The sequence below is a fragment of the Sapajus apella genome, unplaced genomic scaffold, assembly GCF_009761245.1.
Source record: "Sapajus apella isolate SASKATOON/1434 unplaced genomic scaffold, GSC_monkey_1.0 scaffold207, whole genome shotgun sequence".
Taxonomy (NCBI): Eukaryota; Metazoa; Chordata; class Mammalia; order Primates; family Cebidae; genus Sapajus; species Sapajus apella.
Genome location: NW_022437147.1, coordinates 142,881 through 164,597, shown reverse-complemented (window position 1 = coordinate 164,597; position 21,717 = coordinate 142,881). Strand labels below are relative to the sequence as shown.

The window sequence follows — 21,717 nt, the reverse complement described above, 5'->3', positions numbered from 1 at the left end:
ACACACACACGCACACACACACGCACATGCACATGGACGCACACACACGCACGCACACATACCCCATTCCATCTTTAGAAATCATCGTGCTGGCCAGGCGCGGTGGCTCACGCCTGTAAGCCCAACACTTTGGGAGGCCGAGGTGGGCGGATCACCTGAGGTCAGGAATTCGAGACCAGCCTGGCCAACATGGTGAAACCCTGTCTCTACTAAAAATACAAAATTTAGCCGGGCGTGGTGGCAGGCACCTGTAATCCCAGCTACTCAGCAGCCTGAGGCAGGAAAATCACTTGAACCTGGGAGGTGGAGGTTACAGTGAGCCAAGATCCAGCCACTGCACTCCAGCCTGGACAGAGTGAGACTTCGTCTCAAAAAAAAAAAAAAGAAAAGAAAAGAAAAAAGAAGTCACCGTGCCTTTGCAAGTCATGCTTTGTGCTGGGGTGGCTGGAGCCCCTCTCTCCAACACCAGCTGTTCCTTAGGCTCTCATTCTGTGTGGCATCCTTGCTGCTGCCTTCTCGTCCCTCCTTACTGGACTTCTTTTTTTAAAAAAATTTTAGATTCAGGTGATACATGTACAAGTTTGTGACATGGATATTCTGTGTAATGGTGAAGTTTGGGCTTCTGTGAATGAACTTCTGTAAAGGTGGGACTGGATCCCTGACGTCTAGCAGTGCCACCCAACAGAAAGGTATCTAGTAAGTGGCTGGCTTGGCGTGGCATGGTGGTGTGTGCCCAGGGTCCCAGCTACTCAGGAGGCTGAGGTGGGAGAATCTCTAGAGCCTGGACAGTCGAGGCTGCAGTGAGCTGTGATCGGCGCCACTGCACTCCAGCCTGGGCAACAGAGTGGGACCCATCTCAAGAAAAAATAAAAACAAAGAGAAAAGTAGCTGGCTTTCTAATCATGTTCAGACTTTCCAATCTGTACTCAATGCTTTTGGTTTTAGGATTTAGCTTTTCTAGTAACATATGTAATGAAGAAGTCCCATCTGATGCAGGGGAGACTTGCATGTAGAAGGAAGTTGTCGCTGTTTTTTAAACTGTGGCATCTTCTCCTCTCACAAGTATGTGTCGTTTGTATTTACTATGATAATTGAGAATTTAGTAAAAGTTAATGGAGCAAGTTAGTTCCCTAGTTGCCTACGAGCAGCAATAAACCCACGTGTTGTTTTTTTTTTTTGTTTGTTTGTTTTTTGTTTTTTTTGAGACAGTGTCTCACTCTGTTGCCCAAGCTGGAGTGCAGTGGCGTGATCTCTGCCCCCTGCACCCTCTGCCTTTCAGGTTCAAGTCATTCTCCTGCCTCACCCACCCAAGTAGCTGGGATTATAGGTGTGTGCCACCACACCTGGCTAGTTTTAGTAGAGATGGGGTTTTGCCATATTGGCCAGGCTGGTCTTGAACTCCTGACCTCAGGTGATTCGCCCACCCCAGCCTCCCAAAGTGCTGGGATTACAGGCGTGAGGCACCGTGCCCGGCCACCCAGGTGTTTTTAATTTTATACACGGGCTGCTACAAGAAAACCAATGCTGGGAGATGGTCATACATTCAGCTCAGGTCAACTCAGGGTACGCTCATCCTGCAGTGTGAGAATAGAGCTACAGAAGTTATGGGCAAGAAAGGCGCAGGAGCTTTAACATCCCACACACACCTTCCGGCTTCTATGCTGCTCACTTATTTCATTTTGGACAAAACTTTGTTGATTCTCCTTACTCAGGCTAGTTTCCCGCATCATACTGAACAGAATTCCCCCAAGGAACAGCCTCTTGGCTAAATCCAATGTACACCTGCCATTCACAGATGGAGGGCTCTAGCAAGATTCTAGAGCAGGGGTCCCCAACCCCTGGGCCATGGATCAGTACTGGTTTGTGGCCTGTTTGGAACTGGGCTGCACAGCAGGAGGTGAGGGGCAGGGGATCCAGTGAAGCTTCGTCTGTATTTATAGTTGCTCCCCATGGCTTGCATTTCCCTCTGAGCTCCGCCTCCTGTCAGATCAGCAGCAGCTTTAAATTCTCATAGGAGCATGAACCCTATTGTGATTGCACATGCGAGGCATCTGGGTTGCATGCTCCTTATGACAATCTAATGCCTGATGATCTGTCACTGTCTCATATCACCCCTAGATGGGACTGTCTAGTTGCAGGAAAACAAGCTCAGGGCTCCCACTGATTCTATATGATGGTGAGTTGTAGAATTATTTCTTATATATTACAATGACATAATAATAGAAATAAAGTGCACAATAAATGTAATGCACTTCAGTCATCCTGAAACCATCCCCCACCACCCCTGGCCCATGGAAAAATAATCTTCCGTAAAACCAGTTCCTCATGCCAAAAGGTTAGGGACTGCTGTGCTACAGCCTCTGGCTTTCAAATAAGGTAGACCCTGGCTTCACTTCTAAAAGGAAGACAAATGACTTTCTAGTGCTATTTGCCCATTTTAGACAAATGTTTCTCGCCTTAGACTGAGGGCAGGTAGGCAGGATCATTGCTGGTGTGGCTTCCTGCTTGAACATTGCAGTTTCTCCGAGTTGAAGGTAGAACATTAAGATGTGATCACCGAAGGGGGAGCATCACACACAAATAAGCTTCTGACGTAGTTTACATAGCACTTGGATGGAAAGGGCCATCCTTTTCCCCCTTTGCTTGTGGAATTGGGAATCTGACAGTAAGTGGCCAATGAAAATGTATCCTATCTGGTCACAGTGGCTCATGCCTGTAATCCTAGCACTTTAGGAGGCTGAGGCTGGAGGATCACTTGAACCCAGGGGTTGAGAGCAGCCTGGGCAACCTAGTGAGACCTATTTCTACAAAAAAATAAAATAAAAATTACCTGAGCATAATGCTGCATACCTATAGTCCCAGCTACTTAGGAAGCTGAGACAGGAGGATCCATGGAGCCCAGGAGTTTCAGGCTGCAGTGAGTTATGATCGTGCCACTGCACTCCAGCCTAGGCAAGAGTGAGGCCCTGTCATTCTGACCCAGGTGTTACTCTGAGTAGCACTGGCAGCATTTGGGTAGGCCATGCTTGGTTCTCCTGGCACAATTTTTTCTTTGACTTGGGGATATTGCCAGTACATGACAAGACAAAGGAGAAGGAGAAATGGAAGACTTCCAGTATTGTTCACATTGCATGCTTGGAAGTATTACTTGGGGGTGGAAAGCAAATGCATCTTTGTGGCATCTGAGTTCCCAGCAAGGATGTCAGCTGAGCTGAAGGCAAAAAGGGAAGGCAGAGAATTTTATAGAATAGGACATCTGGGACAGTCACATGGAGGGAGATTCAATACTATTCAGTCCCTGGCATTATTTCTCATTCCTTAAGTTCACATTTTTTAACTTTGAAATTGAGAAATGATCACATTGAATAGCAATGATTAAACATGCAGTTGATCCAGTTACTTTGTCATTCTTTATTTAGAAATGTCCCTAGTCTAGGAGGCTGATGGGTTCTGATGACCTGGGAAGAGCTCTCTTGTTACCAAGGCTAAATCTCAACAGATGTTTCCAAGACCCAAGGGTCACAGCCATGTGCCAGTAGGTAAAGAGAGTTGGAAAATCTGCTCCATACGGCCAAATGGGCATTACATGCTAGGCAAATGCCAACCTAAATGTAGCCCTCTGTGTGGTCAAGGCTGTTGTCAAAAGCAGAAAGAGCTGGCTCTAATTCCTCCAACCCAGCATCCAACTCAGCCTTCCAACTGCCAGCTGCTCCGACCCCTTAAGGTGATAACTCAGGACCCAGAATGACCTCTCTTGTGCCATTGGAGGCAGCCAAATCCTTGTGGTTTATTTTCTACTTACCTTTGACAAGAGGAAATCTCTACACACTTCTGTGTATAGTTCCAGAAACATGTTTTACTTTATCATCGTGGTCAAAGACTGCTTTGTAAGCTCTCTGCATTGGGGATAACCAAGTATTTGTGTTAACAAGTTAGTCTTTGCTCTCAAAGTTTATATCACACACACACACACACACACACACACACACACGCACGCACGCACGTGCGCTTGAACCCAGGAGGCAGAGGTTGCAGTGAGCTGAGGTAGAGACACTGTGCTCCAGCCTGGGCAATAGAGTGAGACTCTGTCTCAAAAACAAAACAAAACAACCCCTTTGCTAAGATCCTGCTGTGTGCCAGGTTCTAGAGAAACAAAAATAAATAAATAAGATATGGTACTTTTTCCAGAGGAAGCCGCACTCTAGATGTGAAGAAAGAGAAGCAAGTAGCTGAAGAGAACATGGAATAGCAGTGCTAAAACAATTTAGGGTGCCAAGAGGAAGGGACTTCCCACTGTGCAGGGAAACTGCAGCAGAGAACCTGGTACTGAAGCACAAGGAGGAGCATAGCAAATGGAAGAAATGGACATATATTAATTGCCTACTGAATACCAGGCACCATGCTGGGCACTTATGTGCCTAATTTTATTATTTAATTTTTACCCTAAGAAAAATTGTGTTTAGGTAAGTAACTTTGCAAAGCCACCCAGAGTGGCATTTCTATTTTTCTTTTTTAGAGACAGGGTCTTGCTCTGTCACACAGACTGGAGCACAGCGGCGTGATTACGGCTCACTGCAGCCTCAACCTCCTATACTTAAGTGATCCAGGATGCCATTTCTGGTTATTGTCTTAGAAGTCATTGATTTTAACACTCTAGAAGATAGATTGACAAACTTTTTCTGTAAAGGGCCATATAATAAATATGGGAAGTAAAAAAGTTCCTCTTTAAAGTTTCCTTTCCTGTTAAAGAATAAGTGTGCTAATAACTTTGTTAAGCCCTATCCTCTGTAGCTGTTAGACATGCCATGCTTACAGGCACGTAGTACATTTTGCGCCCTTGTACTTTAACCAAGATATCTGTGCTGGACATTGCTTTTACTTGTTTAGAAAAGTTTTAAGTTATTATCCAATCAGGTTTTGGTTTTGATTGTGAGGTCTGGCTCCAGCCAATGGAGATCAGGCACAACAGTAAGGACAACCCCAAATGCGTAAAGAATAAATATGTCAGTTTTCCTTTGCTCATGGTACTCTTGTGGCAAGAGGGCTAGTGACAGTACCCTTTCTGTAGCCCAGGAAGTAAAAATAGCGTTGCTGAAAAATCCTTTGTCTCAGTCCTAATTTTTCTTTTGCGGCACAAAGCATCTATTCCTAACATAAATGTTTCAGGTTTTGTGGGCCACATAGTCTCTGCTATAATTATTCAACACTGCCACTGGAACAGCCATAGATAATACAGAAATGAATGAGCATAGCTATGTTCAAATAAAACTTTATTGGCAAAAATTGGCAGTGATCTGGCCCACAGGTTACAGTTTGCTGACCTTTGGTCTAGAAGAGCAATTACAGGTACCATTTTGTTTGGGGATATTTCTGGAGAGGGAGCCTATAGGTTTTATTAGCTTCTTAAGTGGGTCAGTGACTACTGGGATTTCTGGTCAGTGACAGTTTCAGAAAGTATTATAGAACCTCACAGAGAAATGATTGCAGGCTGGATTAATAGAGATTCAGACTGACCCAATTTTCTAGCATTTTACATCATTGAGATTAATATTTTACAGACCTCTGAGAATCCAGATATAATACATCTTTAGGTCATTAGAGAGGAGTCCAAAGAGAAAACCACACTAATTCAGCCTTGGCAGAGGGTCTGACATTGTGTGGCCATGTGTATATTTTAACTTGGAGATTAAAAAAGAATAGGAATAGAGATGATATGTCTGGAGCCATTGGAAAGAAATAAGGTAAATGTCTGAATGGAGGACCCAGGAGAAGCCTAGAGTGTACAGCCTTGATCCTGCTGTCTTCTGGAAAGAGGCAGAAACAGCTGGTTAGTGTAGCCAGGAAGGGGATATATGAACGGAAGTCCCAGCTTCAGTTTGGAAAAGCGAAATGCATCTTTGACATCTTAAAACAATAAGCCAGAAAAATCTGTCTTTAATAGTTGATACTGTGGGAAAAGTCACCAAGTTCAGAGATTTGAGTAAGGAATACTTTAGAGCAAAACAGGGAATTTTCTTTTAAGACTGGATCTTTCCAAGGCATATCCTAAGAGAGGTAGTGTGTGGTAGGAGATCATCTGGGAAAACCGATAAAGAACTTCAAAAATGTTATTGAAAGGAAACAATTGGGAAGTGATTGAAGGCACCTATCCCGGCACTATGTGACTAAAAGGAGATTTTTCTCTTGGCTGATGATAATGGAAGGGTGGGTAAGTAAGGTTACTTTGGGAGGTTCATTTCTTTTGAGTAAAACTTCTCAAAAATGAAAAGCAGATGAAGTTTTTTAAGATGGGTTCAAGGTTTGGACGGTTCCGGCTAGATTGAAACATTTTTCTCTCCAACAGAGGAAATAGATGAAAAATGAAGTCAGTGCCTGCAGTCTCTGGGGTCTCCGTGCCTGGTGTTCTAAAGTGGATTTTGATCTGGTCCCTCATCAGACTCTGCTATTGCTCTTAGGGCTGGATGGGAAGAAAGAGGGAGGAAAAGATGGAAAATAGAGGAGTTGATGGACTACTGGAAAAAGCACATGTTAGCCGGCCACAGTTACTCCAATCAAAACAATTTGAACTTTCCCTTCCATTTTGAATCCTGGGCATGATTCTTGTCTTGGATGAAACAGATGTGATTTTGGGACATGTACAAAATCCCATAATATGGGATTTTGACTGAGCCTTGTTGGCTTTCCTGCCACTGCAGTTCACTCTAACTTGTAGGGATCAATTTCGATCCCGTTGCTTATTCTCTTGTTGTTTCTGGCCTCTTTCTAGGTGAAATTCAGCTTCATAAAACTCAGAGAAAGTTTCCTCAACCTATAAATCTTAGGGCAGCTGAAGAAAATAATCTGTAAAGCCGATAAATGCTCTGATATGGATTATGTCAAACAAACGATGTTTACACAAAACACTTTAACATGTAAACCAATGAAACATTCTTGTAATTTGACTTCTCTTTCCCATAAGACTAAGCCTTTGTATCGTGGAAATGTGACAGAGAATACCCACATTTTGCAACCTTGCTGACAGGCTTTTGTTTTAGCAAGGGTTAAATAAAGGGGCTTTTCAAAGCATTGTTGATCTATTTTACAAAGCTGTGAAGCTTTTGTTAGCATCACTGGAAATCTTTGTTTCCTGGAAACTTCTCTAATGGAATATATCGCTTCTCACAGAAATCCATTTCTTAGCTGTATGTAGTCAGTGGCCTAGTTCATGGAGATACTATTGCAAGATAAATAAATTAATATCGGAACTGGTGCTGAGTCAAGTATTCCCATTGTAAAACTTTGAAAGTCTTAAGGTTTAAAACTATTATGGTCAAATTAACCTCTTTGTCTTTTTTTTTTCTAAGATGGGGTACATCCCAGGCTGGAGTGCAGTGGTGTAACCACAGCTCACTGCAACCTCGACCTTCTGGGCTCAAGTGATTCTTCCTGCTCAATCTCCCAGGTGTCTGGTACTACAGGTGCACACCACCATGCTCAGCTAATTTTTAAATTTTTTCTACAGACAAAGTCTCCCTGAGTTGCCTAGGTTGGTCTTGAACTCTTGGGCTAAAGTGATCCTCTCATCTTGGCCTCCCAAAGTGCTGAGATTCTAGGCATTGTCGCCACAGCTGGCAACTTTTCTTTATCTTAAATCACATAATTCACTCCCAGATGGCAATACCAATACAACTACCAGCAACTCAGATGGCTGCTATCGAATGTGGAACTAACCTGCTTCATCCCAATGTCTCGATATCCATCTCCATCAGTGGCACCTTCGTTCACTCAGTGGCTCAGTCTGGCCACTGCTCATTGCCTGCACTGTCACCTCCCAGCCCAGGGCCATCCTCTCTGTCAGGATGGTTGCAGTGGCCTCCTAAGAGCTCCATGCTTCTCCTTTTCCACCTCCCTGTCCACCCATTCTTCAAAGTCTGTTTTCCTCAGAGCAACTACAGTGAGTCTTTTAATTGAGATCATGTCACTCTCTTGCTTTTATTCAACTTGGGCTTCTAGAAACTCTAAGAATAAACTCCAAAGTCCTGGACCAGAGCTTGTGTCGCCAGCACTTAGCCATCACTGACCAGCACTTCCTGCTGGCTTCCTGGACTCTCTTCCTTTCGCTCGCTGCACGCCAGCCACACTGGCCGCTTTGCAAGCTTCTTGCACACACCAGTCATACTCCCATCTCAAGAGTTGGGAGTTGGCGCTTGTTCTTTCCTCTAGTGAAACTGTCCCTGCAGATGCGCCCCAGCCTTCTTCCCCAATTCTTCTTGGGCTCTGCTTAAATGGCAGCTCCTCAGAGACAGCAACCACTTTATCTAAAACAGAATCCCCCACCCTCTTATCAGCTTACTTGTCCTTCCCTGCTCTTATCGGCTGACATTCAGTCTCTAAGGCATCAGTACATGTACTTGTTCATTCATTTATGTATTTGTCAGTTACTCCCAAGAGAATGTGAGCTCCATAGAGACAGGGACATTGGTTTATCATTGTATCTATGGTGCCTAAAACAGTACCCAGCCACATGGGCAACCAGGAGTACTGACTCTAAAAGAAACTGGAATCCTTCACATTATTTTTGATCTGGGTGTGTAGTCTGAATCATAGTGCAGTTATGTTTCTCAATAGTATAGTGATTTGAAAATATCTTTCTGCCGCACTAAAGGTTTACTATTTAATAGTCAAGATTTATCTTAGATTTGGCTGGGTACAGTGGCTCATACCTGTAATTTCAGCACTTAGGGTGGCCGAGGTGGGTGGATCACCAGAGGTTAGGAGTTCAAGATCAGCCTGGCCGACATGGTGAAACTTCATGTCTACTAAAAATACAAAAATTAGCCAGGTGTAGTGGCACATGCCTGTAGTTGTAGCTACTTGGAAGGCTGAGACAGGTGAATTGCTTGAATCTGGAAGGTGGAGGTTGCAGTGAGCTGAGATGGCGCCACTGCACTCCAGCCGGGGCAACAGAGTGAGACTTGGTCTCAAAAAAAAAATTGTCTTAGATTTTACTTCTTGCCTGAAGATTTTGGCAGTAACCTTGGTTTACTTTCAATGTAGTTCACATTAGGATCACAGTACCTGAGGTTGTCGGTGAGTTCACAGTTTTATAGGCCCCATCTGTGCAGACAGACAGCTACTGGATCCTTTCTGCCTTCTTTCCTCAACGATGAGCAGGTGCATACTTGGCATGAGCAGAAATTTCATTCGTATTTCATATTCCTCTGTATATTTTTTGAGACAGTGTCTCACTCTGGTGCCCAGGCTAGAGTACAGTACTCCTCTATTTTTAATACTAGAGAGTTCCCATTATTATCTAAACACTCAGAGGTTACTCTAAGAAATTTTATATGACTAAGAGAGCTTCAGTCTCTAAAATTAAGCAACTAATAGTTTTCCTGTAAAAACGAAGTGAGAAGAAATTGGAGCTGGGATTTAGTAAAAGAAGTTACATGGTTTGTAGAACCTTGTAGAAGATAACAATATACCTATTCTATGAGATAATTTTATTGGCATCATTTCTCTGAGCTGCTTTTAGAAAGTCAGATTTATTGGCATATAACTCATATATAGTAAAATTGACTCTTTGTAGTGTACAGCTTATTGTTTTTCTTTTTTCTTTTTTCTTTTTTTTTTTTTTTTGAGAGATAGTCTTGCTTCATCACCCATGCACAAGCATCCTCAAACTCCTGGGTTCAAGCAGTCCTCCCGCCTCAGCCTCCTGAGTAGCTAAGACAGCAAGCGCACACTGCACCACCACATCTGGCTTACTGTTTATTTTTTGTGGAGATAGGGTCTTGCTATGTTTCCCAGGCTTATCTTGAACTCCTGACCTCAAATAATCCTTCCCTCTTGGCCTCCCAAAGTGAAATGGGATTACAGGTGTGAGCCACTGCACCTGGCCCAGGTATGTTTTGATAAGTCCATACAGTTGCGTAACCACCACCATAAACAAGATGTAAATATCCATCATCCTAAAAAAGTTCCATGTTGGCCGGGTGTGGTGGCTTAAGCCTGTAATCCCAGCACTTTGGAAGGCTGAGGTGGGCAAATCACTAGGTCAGGAGTACGAGACCAGCCTGACCAACATGGTGAAACCCTGTCTCTACTAAAAAAAAATGCAAAAATTAGCCGCACATGGTGGTGCATGCCTATAGTGCCAGCTACTCAGGAGGCTGAGGCAGAAGAATTGCTTGAACCTGGGAGGTGGAGGTTGCAGTGAGCCGAGATTGCGCCGCTGCACTCCAGCCTGGGCAACAGAGCAAGACTCCGTCTCAAAAAACAAAAAAAGTTCCTTGTTGCCCCTGTGTCATCAGTCCCCACACTCAGCCCCCAAACTCTGGCAAAGATTGCTGTTTTCTATGCCTATTGTTTTCCTTTTCCAGAATGTTATACAAATGGGGTCACACAGGATGCCGCCTTTTGAGTCTGGCATCTCTCATTTAACGTGATGCACTTAATGTTGTGTGTCAGCAGCAGGTCCTCTGTGTTGCTGAGTCGTGTTCCATTGTACGGCTGTAGAGTTTGCTTAGTCACTCACCAAACGACTTTGGGATAGTTTCCGTTTTTTAGTGATTATGAATAAAACTCTGGTTCCATTTATGAACAGATTTTTATGGAAACATGTTTTCACTCTTTCAATACGTAGGGTGTGGAGTTGCTGGTTCATATGATAAGTTTAAACTTTATTTAAAACAAACAAACACCTGCTAGGCTGTTTCCCGAAGTACCTGTGCCACTGTTTTGCATTCCAGCCAGCAAAATATGAGAGCTTCTAGCTCCTTCAGAACCTTCAAGCACTAACGCCCTGTATTAGTCTTTTCTCATGCTGCTCAGAAAGACATACCCAAGACTGGGTCCTTTATAAAGGAAAGAAGTTTAATGGACTCACAGTTCCACATGGCTGGGGAGGCCTCAGGATCAGGCAGAAGATAAAGGAATAGCAAAGGGATGTCTTACATGGCGTCCAGCAAAAAGAGAGAATGAGAATCAAGCCAAAAGGGTTTCCCCTTACAAAACCATCAGATCTCGTCAGACTTATTCACCACCACAAGAACAGTATCAGGGAAACTTCCTCCATGATTCCGTGATCTCCCACTGGGTCCCTTCCAAACATGTGGGAGCTACAATTCAAGATGAGATTTGGTTGGGTACACAGCCAAACCATGTCATGCACAGTGTGATTTTCCTCCTTGGAGAGAAGCCTCGGAATATGACTTTTCCCTTTCTTTCCTTCAATTTTGTCTTTCAATCCTTGCTACTTAGAACTTTAAATCACTTTCACTTAAAAGTCCTTCCAGCTTCACCATTGCCTGAGTTTCTTTTTTCCTTCTCTGCACATAACACAGTGTCTTGTACTCAGGACATGCTAAGTGCACATCAGTTTCACTTGGGTGTAGCAAACTAAGTAAAACTGAGCTCAAGGGTAATACCCATCCTTAGTGAGACCTTGACGTCAGTGTACCAGGCTCATGGGTTGTCTGTATGAGGCATGGACTCCTGTCTTAAGATTCAGGGAGAGATTCCTATCATATCTTTTCAGGCAAGAAGGTATCCTAAGGTGTGGGATATAAACCTATGTTGGGACTTTTGCTGTGGCAAAGATCCTTTCTGTCCCAGGCAGAGAAGTCAGATGCAAATCTCTTTGGTTATGAAAAGGCATATAGATTTATCTTGGAGATACATGAAGGGTGTTGTGAAATCTGGTGAAAGCCTTTTTATCTCTCTGAAAACTTTTGTGTTGTTTTTTAAAGGGACATCAGAGCATAATGGTTAAGAGTAGGCCAGGTACACAGTGTAGCTCATGCCTGTAATCCCAGCACTTTGACAGGCTGAGGCAGGAGGATTACTTGAGGCCAGGAGTTTGAGACCAGCCTGGGCAACATAGTGAGACCCCCATCTCTATAAAAAATAAAAAAATTAGCCAGGCATGATGACGTGTACCTGTAGGGCTAGCTACTCTTGGGAAGCTAAGGAAGGAGCATCCCTCAGTAACATGCATCCAGAAGGTGTCTTTTAAACCGTGACAAAGGAAGCGAAGGTCATCCAGGATCAATCAGACCCATCCCACTTTCCCCCATTATGGGGCTTGATAGGCAGAGACAGGAAGAGTGAACTGGAGTCCTTAGTGTATATCTGTCTTATCAAACCTCGTTTGTGTGGCAGTAGGTTTTTAAGTTTGGTATTTCTTGTCCACCTAGACAAAAAAGAGCAAGGCCTAGCATAATAATTTATTTTCATGAAAATGTATATATATGAAGTCTGTAGAGAGCAATAGAAAATATTTGTCTTTACCAGATGCTGAACTGCATGGATTGCAACAACTGTGTGGGATTCGGGAGTCCAGAGAGGGATCATCATAGCTTAAGACACCGTGACTGCTTTGACTTTACTGTGAGCCACTGGGGAGACCACCGTTTGCCTCTTTTTTTTTTTTTTTTTTTGAGTTAAGATCTTGCTCTGTCACCTAGGCTGGAGTGCAGTGATGGCAATCACAGCTCACTGCAGCCTCCAACTCCTGGGCTCAAGTGACCCCCCCATCTCAGCCTCCTGAGTAGCTGGCACTACTGGCTTACTTAAAAAAAAAATTTTTTTTAATGATTTTATAGAGACGGGGTCTTAATAGGTTGCCCAGGCTGGTCTTGAACTACTGGCCTCAAGCAATTCTCCCACCCCAGCCTTCTAAAGTGCTGGGATTGCAAGCATGAGCCCTTGCCTCTTTCTTAGTTCTCTTTTTATTGTGATGGGCTGCATGAATAGTGTCTCCTGGACCTTTCTGTGAAAATAGACTCATGTAACTATGTGATTTGAAAACTTATTCAAGTTTGAGAACAGTTGGAGGAAATCATAATGTTCTTTGAGGCACACTGAAATGTTGAAATGTTGCACTGTTTTTCTGTATTACAACTTAGCTCATTATGTGTTTTATCATTTTATATATTTTCAAACGTGTGCATCCATATATGTATGCGTGCATATATATAATTACCAAATACAAAACTGACTCTTCTCTAATGGATAGATGGTTTTGTTGATTTGGCATTTTATTTATTCACTTTTTTACAAATGTTCAAATAACAATAATGATTACTTTTATTATTACTATTACTATCATTATTCCTGTGGCTAATCCAAACCTGGATGGCTGAGAATTAGCTGTAATTGTTATTTATAATCAGGATCAGGCATTCGGCATGAATTCAGGAGAGAGAGAGGTCTCTGAGGATGAATCCAGGCAGCCCGAGAAGGTCTCCTGCTACAGACAGTATAAAATCGTATTCATACACGCATGTATCTATCAAACACCAAGCCAAGGCTTTCTTCGATATTTGCTACTTATTTATTCATTTTGTGGTTGCTATTAAGCAAGTGGTAGGAGCCATAAAAAATACATTTGAAAAAAATGATGAATATGCATTTTGAAAAAGTATATGAGAGATTTTTAAAGTTGAGGATTCTGCCCAAGAACTTAATTTTCCCACCTGTGATTTTGGTTAATACCCATATCCTGGAAGCAGAACATCTCCCAGGGTTTTGCAGTGTGTACTAAAAAATGTATGAGGACCTGACGCTTCCTTTTAAAAACTGTGCTGTTATGGAACACGTGGGAAGGTCACCCAACAGCAGCATAAAGCCCATCTAGCGGGGAATGTGTCCCGTAGGAAGATATCCCCAAGGACAGCAGGGTGGTGGAGTTTCTGGATCTCACCAGGGAGGATTGCGGTGCTTATTTTAGCTCCCTCTCCTTGATGTGCCCTTGGCATCAGTTGCTATTTTGACTGTGAGCATCTTCTTGCAGTTGCTGATGTGCTGACTGCCAGCAGCCCTGACCAGGAGAACGAGCTGCTGCTCTGCCCACTGCCTCCCTGTCAGTCTTTCCACATCTCTTTGTTGAGCATGGGACTTGTGCCCATCAAACACTGAAAACATACAGTGCAGGAGAAGAGTCCTGCTTATGAAACCGAGTCTGATTTTAGAGGAAGAAATCCATATGAAATATAGGCATCTCTCAGCTGAGGCATGGTGGCTCATGCCTGTGATCTCAGCACTTTGGGAGGCCAAGGAGGGCAGATGACTTGAGGTTAGGAGTTCAAGACCAGCCTGGCCAATATGGTGAAACCCAGCATCTACTAAAATACAAGAATTAGCTGGGTATGGTGGTGCACACCTGTAATTCCAAGAATCCAGGAGGCAAAGGTTACAGGAACCAGAATTACGCCACTGCCCTCCAGCCTGGGCAACTCTGTCTCAAAGAGGGAGACTCTGTCTCAGAGAAAAAAAAGAAGAAATATAAGTATCTCTTGATTGAGAGGTTGTCACCATCAAATCTAATATGTTCTTCGTAGTGGAAACTGCCAATGTTTTCTTAGTGAAAAATCCAGTATTTGGAGCAATATTCACTGTTCTATAGATATTGTCTTATTGTGTAAAAATATTACAAGTCTAGGATCACAAAGTCTTCTTTCTTGTTAAATAAAATAGGCCAATGGTTAGCACCCTTAAAATGGTCTCTTTTTTTTTTTTTTTTTTTTTTAAGAGACAGGATCTTACTCTGTTGTCCAGTCTGGAGTGCAGTGGTGTGATCATAGCTCATTGCAGCCTCAAATCCCTGGCCTCAGCCTCCCAAGTAGCTAGGACTACAGGTGCATGCCACTATATCCATAGCTAATTTATTTTTTAAATTTTTGTAGAGATGGATTTTTGCTGTGCTTCCGCCCAGGCTGGTCTCAAACGCCTGGCCTCAAATGATCATCCCACCTTGGCCTCCCAGAGTGCTGGGATTACAGGCATGAGCCACTGCACCTGGCCTATTATTTGTCCTTTGTCCAAGTGTTCCCTGTGTGTGTGTGTGCACACTTACACACATGTGTGCCACATTAAGATGAAGCTCAACCAGTCTTAGTGTCTCACTCAGAACCGTCCTTTGCACTTTTTTTTTTTTTTTTTTTTGAGACAGAGTCTTGCTCTGTTGCCAGGCTGGAGTACAGTGGTGCAATCTTGGCTCACTGCAACCTCCACCTCCTGGGTTCAGGTGATTCTCATGCCTCAGCCTCCAAGTAGCTGGGATTACAGGCACATGCCACCACACCCACCTAATTTTTGTATTTTTAGTAGAGATGGGGTTTCACCAAGTTAACCAGGATGGTACCAATTTCTTGACTTTGTCATCCACTCTCCACAGCCTCCCAAAGTGCTGGGATTACAGGCATGAGCCACCACACCTGACCCATCCTTTGCACTTTTTAAAGGCGTGGCCCAGTGGTCTTTGAAAGGAGTCCTCCCTCTCACTGTCCCTGCTGCCCTGTCTCCTAATGCCACCTTCCCATTTTTATTGTTCCTCATTGCTTCTAACTTGGCTCACGTGTGACAGTCCAGTCACGTACTAGTGGCTTTTCCATCCATTTGTTTGTTTCTAGAATTATTGCTGTCAGAATGACAAGGCTTGGGCACTAATGTGGTACGCAGCTGTCTGAGGGGTGATGGACGCCTGCAACTATTCCAGACACAGTGATATCTGCAGGTCATTGTGCAGTTCCAGTCAATGGTGACCTTCTCTAATGGATAGATGGTTTTGTTAATTTGGCATTTTATTTATTTACTTTTTATAAATGTTCAAATAACAATAATGATTATTATACTTTTTGTTTTTATTACTCCCGTGGCTATTCCAACCCTTGATGGTTGAGAATTGGCTATAATGTTATTTATAATCAGGATCAGGTGTTGGCATGAATTCAGGAGAGAGAGGGATCTCTCAGGATGGGTGAAGTTAGTCAGAGAAGGTCTACTAGAAACGGGGGTAATCTGGTCTGAATCCTGAAAGATTTGTACGAGAACAGGGAGGAATGCCCAGGGCTCTGCGAAATGTCTGGAAGAACCTGCTTTCCTTGCTGAAGGCATCTAGGGACAAAGGTTGGAGAAAGAAGCCAGAATAAAAGTTGAGTCTCATGGCAGACTCATCCCTGAGGTCTGCAGTGGAGGTTGCTGGATGCTTGGTGGAGAGGGATGAGTTGCTGCTCAATGCCCCAGACCTAGAGGCACTTGCTATTCTAGTAGTTTGGTAATATGTGAGTAAAACCCATGTGGTCGGGCACAGTGGCTCACTCCTGTCATCTCAGCTCTTTGGGAGGCCAAGGCAGGAGGATCACTTGAAGCCAGGAGTTTGAGAGCAGCCTGAGCAACATAATGAGACCCCATCTCAAAAGACGAAGAAGAAAGGAGGAGGAGGAGGAGAAAGTTTATCTGATTTTCAGTTCTAGAAGCTGGAAAATGAAAACAAGCGAAAGCTTACCAGAAACATCCATTCACTGTGGCCATCTGTCAAACCAAAGGCTTGAAACATTAACCAAAAAGGATGCCTTTGTCCAGCATATCTCTCTTCCAGATGCAATGGTCTCGATTTAGCTCTAGAGTAGTCAGAGTTTTTGCATGGGGGCTGATAATCTGGTGAAAGTCGGTCGCAGTTTGTTTTGACCGGAAAGAAATGCCTTGGAAAGGTCAAGTGAGCGCTGGAGGGAAGAGACAAGCCCTCCTGGTCTGGCTCCAGCTTAGCTAGCATTTCTTCCTGCTGCGTTCTTCATATTTATTCTCCTATCCCCGGTGCCCTCTTTCCCTCTGAAATTCTTTTCTGCTTTTATTCCGGTTTGACTAGTTTCTTGAACTTGTCACTGAACTTGGACCTTTTCCTGTTTGCATTCTTGCCTTTTCTTTTTCCTAAATGATCCTGACTGCACGAAAGCTGGTTGATGGTGGGGTTTTCCTGTCAATATATTCTGAAGTTTTACTCTCTAATGACTGTGGTTTCATTTGTCTTTGAGCAAACCAGATTTCTAGAACTGAAGTGTTTAAGGCGTAGGCTTTTAAAACTCCTTCTTGGTCCCTGAGCTCACAATTTCACTGCAGATTTGTTTGGACTCACAGTTGTAGAGCCTCAAGGCGATTGCTGTCCACACTATGAGTTTGCGAGTACACTCTGGAGGTCAGGGAATGAGCCAGGGAAAGATGAGCCCCTGGGCAGAGAGTAGTACTCTCTTTAAGAAGAGGGAGGGATGAGAATGTTTATCCTGCCCTTTCTTCTTGGTTTCTTGTGATTCCCTTGGGCTGTTTCCCCTGCCAGAGTCTTGCTCTGTGACCCAGGATGGAGTGCAGTGGTGAGATCATGGCTCACTGCAGCCTCAACCTCCCAGGCTCAAGCAATCCTCCCACCTCAGCCTCCCTAGTAGCTGGCAGGTGTGTAACACCATGCCTGGCTGATTTTTAATATTTTTTGTAGACACAGGTTCATGCTATGTTGCCCCAGCTGGCCTCAAACTCCTGGGCTCAATCGACCCTCTCACCTTGGCCTCCTACATGCTAGAACTACAGGTATAAACCATCCCACCCTGCCTTTTAAATTTTTTTTTGAGTAAAGCAAGGTCTTGCATTATTACCCCAGCTGGAGTGCAGTGGTACAATCATAGCTCACTGTAACTTGCAACGTGTGGGCCCAAGCAATTCTTCTCCCTTAGCCTGTTGAGTACCTGGGACCATAGGCAAGCCCAGCCACAAGGTCTCACTGTATTGCCCAGCTTGGTCTTGAACTCCTGGCTCCAAGCAATCCTCCTGCCTCAGCCTTCCAAAGTGCTATGATTACAGGCATGAACCACTGCACTTAGCCCCCGTTTCCTTTTGGAGTAGTTTTCTTTTTCTTACTTTCATAGCTGGTTCAGTAAGAGGGTGTCCTTTTCCTAAGCAGGCAAAGGATTTTTCAAACCAGTTTGGAGCCTTAAGGAGGAGTCTCAGGGGGAAAAACAGAGGCTTACAGTGATCTAGCCCAGTTCTCAAGGCACCAAAGCTTTTTAGTAATAAAGAGATTTGTGGAGGAAAGGGAAAATGATTTTTGTTGTTGGCACAAGAACCAGTCTGCTTAAACCCAATAATTTGTCTGTGTTTACCACAACCATCTTTGTGGTTTATAGGAATGAGTTCGTGACTGTCTGAATTCCGCCAGGCAGTGGTGACAATAATTTTATTTTTTAACCTTGTGGGAACTTCACATGAGCTGACTCCCCTTTGACCCTGCACCCATCACGAGATGATTTTTTTCTTAGAAGTTGCCTCTGGGGCTGGGCTTCTGGAGATGAACCCCGTTCTCTCTATGCCGGATAAACCAGGCTTCTGACATCCTGCCGGCCGAGTATTTATAAAATATGAGCGCCAAGGGATGCAGCTGTGTTTCCCTGCAGTGCCTGGTATGGTGCCAGCTGTTGCCCAGTTCAGAGCCTCCTGTGCTTGAGTGAATTCTTTCCTGACCTTTTCCTGCCATAAGAATACAAGGAAGTGCTGAGTAGACAAGAGAGGAGATGAGAAGATGGACCTCAATAGCCTAAGACAAAAGACTTCCCAAAGCCCACATGTTAATCACTAACCAGCTGATAAATGAGGGGCTTTCCTCCGTAGTCTGGGGTTGCAGGCCTGGACTCTTCTGTGCTGCGGACCTCTCCCAGGCTGAGTCATCAAGAGCCATACAGAGTGTCAGCCCTTCAAGTCAGGGATGACTCTGTAACTTCATGAGTCATATTGCACACAAACTGCACCTCGTCAGGCAAACCGCAAGGGAAAATGCATGTTTGCCTTAATTCTACTGTGGTACATTTCTAGCACAGGTGGGGTTTCCCCTCACTCTTTGAGGAAAATAAATGCAGAGATTGTCTCTGCCTGGAATGCTTGGCGTAGACCAAGTTGTAGCCAAATCACTCACGGGTGCCTTTGATGAGTTATTCCAGTCTCCTGACTTCCCACCCAGCATGTCTTTTTCTATGGAATTGGATCTTCGTTAGTCCCATCCAACTCCGTGATGAGTTTCAACCCATTTTTTATTTTCTCAGATGTCCCTTTGTGACAAGTCTGCTGTTCCCAAGCCTCCGTATTTGTTCTTAACATTTAAAAAAATTTTTTTAACACAGGGTTTTGCTGTGTTGCCCAGGTTGAAGTGCAGTGGTGCAAATATGACTCACTGTAGTCTTAACCTCCTGGGCTCAAGAGATCCTCCTGCCTTGGCCTCCCGTGTAGCTGGGACCACAGGAGTACACCTCCACACTCGGCTAATTCGTTGGATTTTTTTTGTAGAGACAGGGTTTTACTTTGTTGCCCTAGCTGGTCTTCAACTACTGGCTTCAAGCAGGCCTCTCACCTCAGCCTCCCAAAGTGTCAGGATTACAGGTGGAGTCACCACGCCTGGCCACCCCTATATTTGGAGCTGATTTTAAATTTGAATTTAGAAAGTACTCATATTTACCAAAATTGACTCTTGCTTATAAACAAAATAATAAAATTTTAGTCCTCCCAGAACTAAATTTGGGAACCATTGCATAGAAATGACTTTATCACTGAGTTTACAATGAACGGGGAAAAATGCATTTCTTTTATTGAGTACTTTTTATAAGAGGTTTAAAAAGATACTTTAGCCACTGCCTGTAATTTGTAGTCACTGACGTTGGTGAGTATTGGAAAGGGAAAAAGCTCTTTGGAGGCAGCAAATTAATCACAGCAGAGTATCCAGTTTCATTCATACGTGTGGTTGTCTTGTATTGTTTGCTGTTTTCTTCCTTAGATTTTTAAGTAGAGATTTTTCTTTGTCCCTTTTCAGAGAGAGTTCAAGTGGATGGTGTTGAGGACTTGAAAAGCTGAGATACGATGATTTTGAAGTCATTTCACATTTGAAGCCATGATTTAAATATCAGCGTTAAGGTAAGTGCTGAGGAAAGAAATATAACACTTTTGTGGGTAACACGTTACTGGCTTTGCTTGAACTCTGAGAAGAGGTTAAAGCACATTATGAAGGGTGATTTTGTTTGAATCACGGTCAACAAACCAGAGCCTGGAGAAGATTAAAGCGGCCTCTGTGATGTGGTGTGGGACCACAGACATATGGGGGGCTGAGCCATTGTGATGGTTGGAAATGTCTTCAGTTTTCCTCGGTGGTCATGTGTCCCAGTGTGCCCTTTAGGAACTCCAGGAAAGAACAGGAAAACTTAAAGCTGTGGTTTTCTTTCTGAGCTGAGCCGTGTCTGTGAGGGAGCTTTCGGGGAGCTTGAATTAGATGGGACCTTTTAGATAGGAGCAGAGCCAGCCAAAGGAGTAGGGACAGGGGCACCCCTCTGGAAACTGTGCTGTTTGCCCTGCCCCTCTGGAACACAGCTCCCTACATTATTAATACAGCGGGGATCTGGGTCAGAGGATGGGCCTATGCCTAAGTGCATTTGGAAAACATAGGATTAAAGTTAAATGACCTTCTTCAAAACTAATGAACCTTGTGAATCTTTATGGGTGTGTGTAATGGGCGGTGCTCACCAGGGTTTCATGGAACTATTTTCTTGTGGGGCATCTCAAGACCAGTGTTCCACTTGTTCATTAAATATTGATTGCACACCAGCCATGGATGGTGTTAGATGCTAGGGATGCAGCAAAAGCCAAGATTGACGGTGCTCATAGTACAGATAATAAATAAGTTACCAAGTAAGGAAAGGTAACTATTGAGAGACACAATAGCAAGTGTTTAAGAGCATGGTATCTGCAGCTCACTGGGTTGGGTTTTAATCCTGGGTTTGACACTTATAAACTGCATGACCTTGGGAAAGACGTGTAACCTCTCTTTCGATTTTCTTATGTGTAAGATGGTTATAATAGCATTTACTTTATAGATACTTTTATTGTGAGGTCTAAAATTATGAATATGTGCTGGCAAATACTAAACTTTGTATTAATACAAGTGTCATCAGAATATGTACCTACATTGATAATAATTGTTACCAAAACACCAGGGGTTTGGTCTGGGTCCTGCTGCTCGCTGCACAGAAAGCCAATGACTGAGATGACAAGTGTTGCCAAGGAAGAAGGCATTAATTGGGTGCTGCAGCTAAGGAGATGGCAGCTCAGTCTAAAGTCCATCTTCCTGACCAACTAAAACCAGGGGTTTATATATCAGGAAAGAAATTTAACCATGTGTGGGAAAACAGGAACTCAGAAGGGGCATGGAAGCAATCATGTTGAATCATGGGTGCACATTTTATTGTCTGGACGTGGTGGTCTGCTGAGTTTCATTTCTTTGATACTTTGAGAGGCCTCAAGGTCATTTCCTGAGGAAGGAACTCAGATAAAACAAACAAAAGTTTCAAGTGTTAAGACCAGAAAGGTCAATTTCTATGTTTATTAAAAAAAATATATGTGAGACTGTTGGGTCAATTTCCTAATGGCTGAGTATTTTGAAGGTTCTGTGGTTGCATGAATGGAGAAGATAGGGTAATGGGTGGGGACTTTTGAATTGGACGATCCAGGAATGCCCTGAAGTAGAGACCTATAAGGATGAGAAATAGCATGTTATGCAGGTGGCATAGAGAAAGCTTCCAGAGAGAAAAGCAAAGGCAAAGGGGATGTCTTGTGCAGAGAAAGCATTTGACAAAATCCAATACCTCTTCGTGTTTTAAAAACACACACACTCAACAGACTAGGAATAAAAGGGAACTTCTTCTGCCTGAAAAAGACATCTATGAAGAACCCACAGCTGACATCACACTGAATGGTGAAAGCTTTTCTTCTAAGCTCAGAGAAAAAACAAGGATATCTACTCTCACCACTTCTGTTCAGTATTTGTGATGATTAATTTTAGGTGTCAACTTGATTGGACTGAGGGATGCTTAGATGGCTGGTAAAGTATTGTTTCTGGGTGCGTCTGTGAGGGGCTTGCCAGAGGAGATTGACGTT

At 43.6% G+C, this 21,717-nt stretch overlaps 1 protein-coding gene across 5 annotated transcripts in view; it reads left to right on the top strand.

Moving 5' to 3' along the window:
* SVIL (supervillin) overlaps positions 1-21,717 on the top strand; it is a 217,876-nt gene that overhangs the window by 53,307 nt on the left and 142,852 nt on the right. For 4 of the 5 annotated variants that reach the window (XM_032270273.1, XM_032270274.1, XM_032270275.1 and 1 more), the window contains one exon: positions 19,604-19,704. The gene's annotated coding sequence lies outside the window, so the exon portion shown is untranslated. Of the gene's footprint in view, positions 1-6,031; positions 6,209-19,603; positions 19,705-21,717 lie in introns of those variants that run through there. The other variant, XM_032270277.1, reaches the window with a different exon arrangement.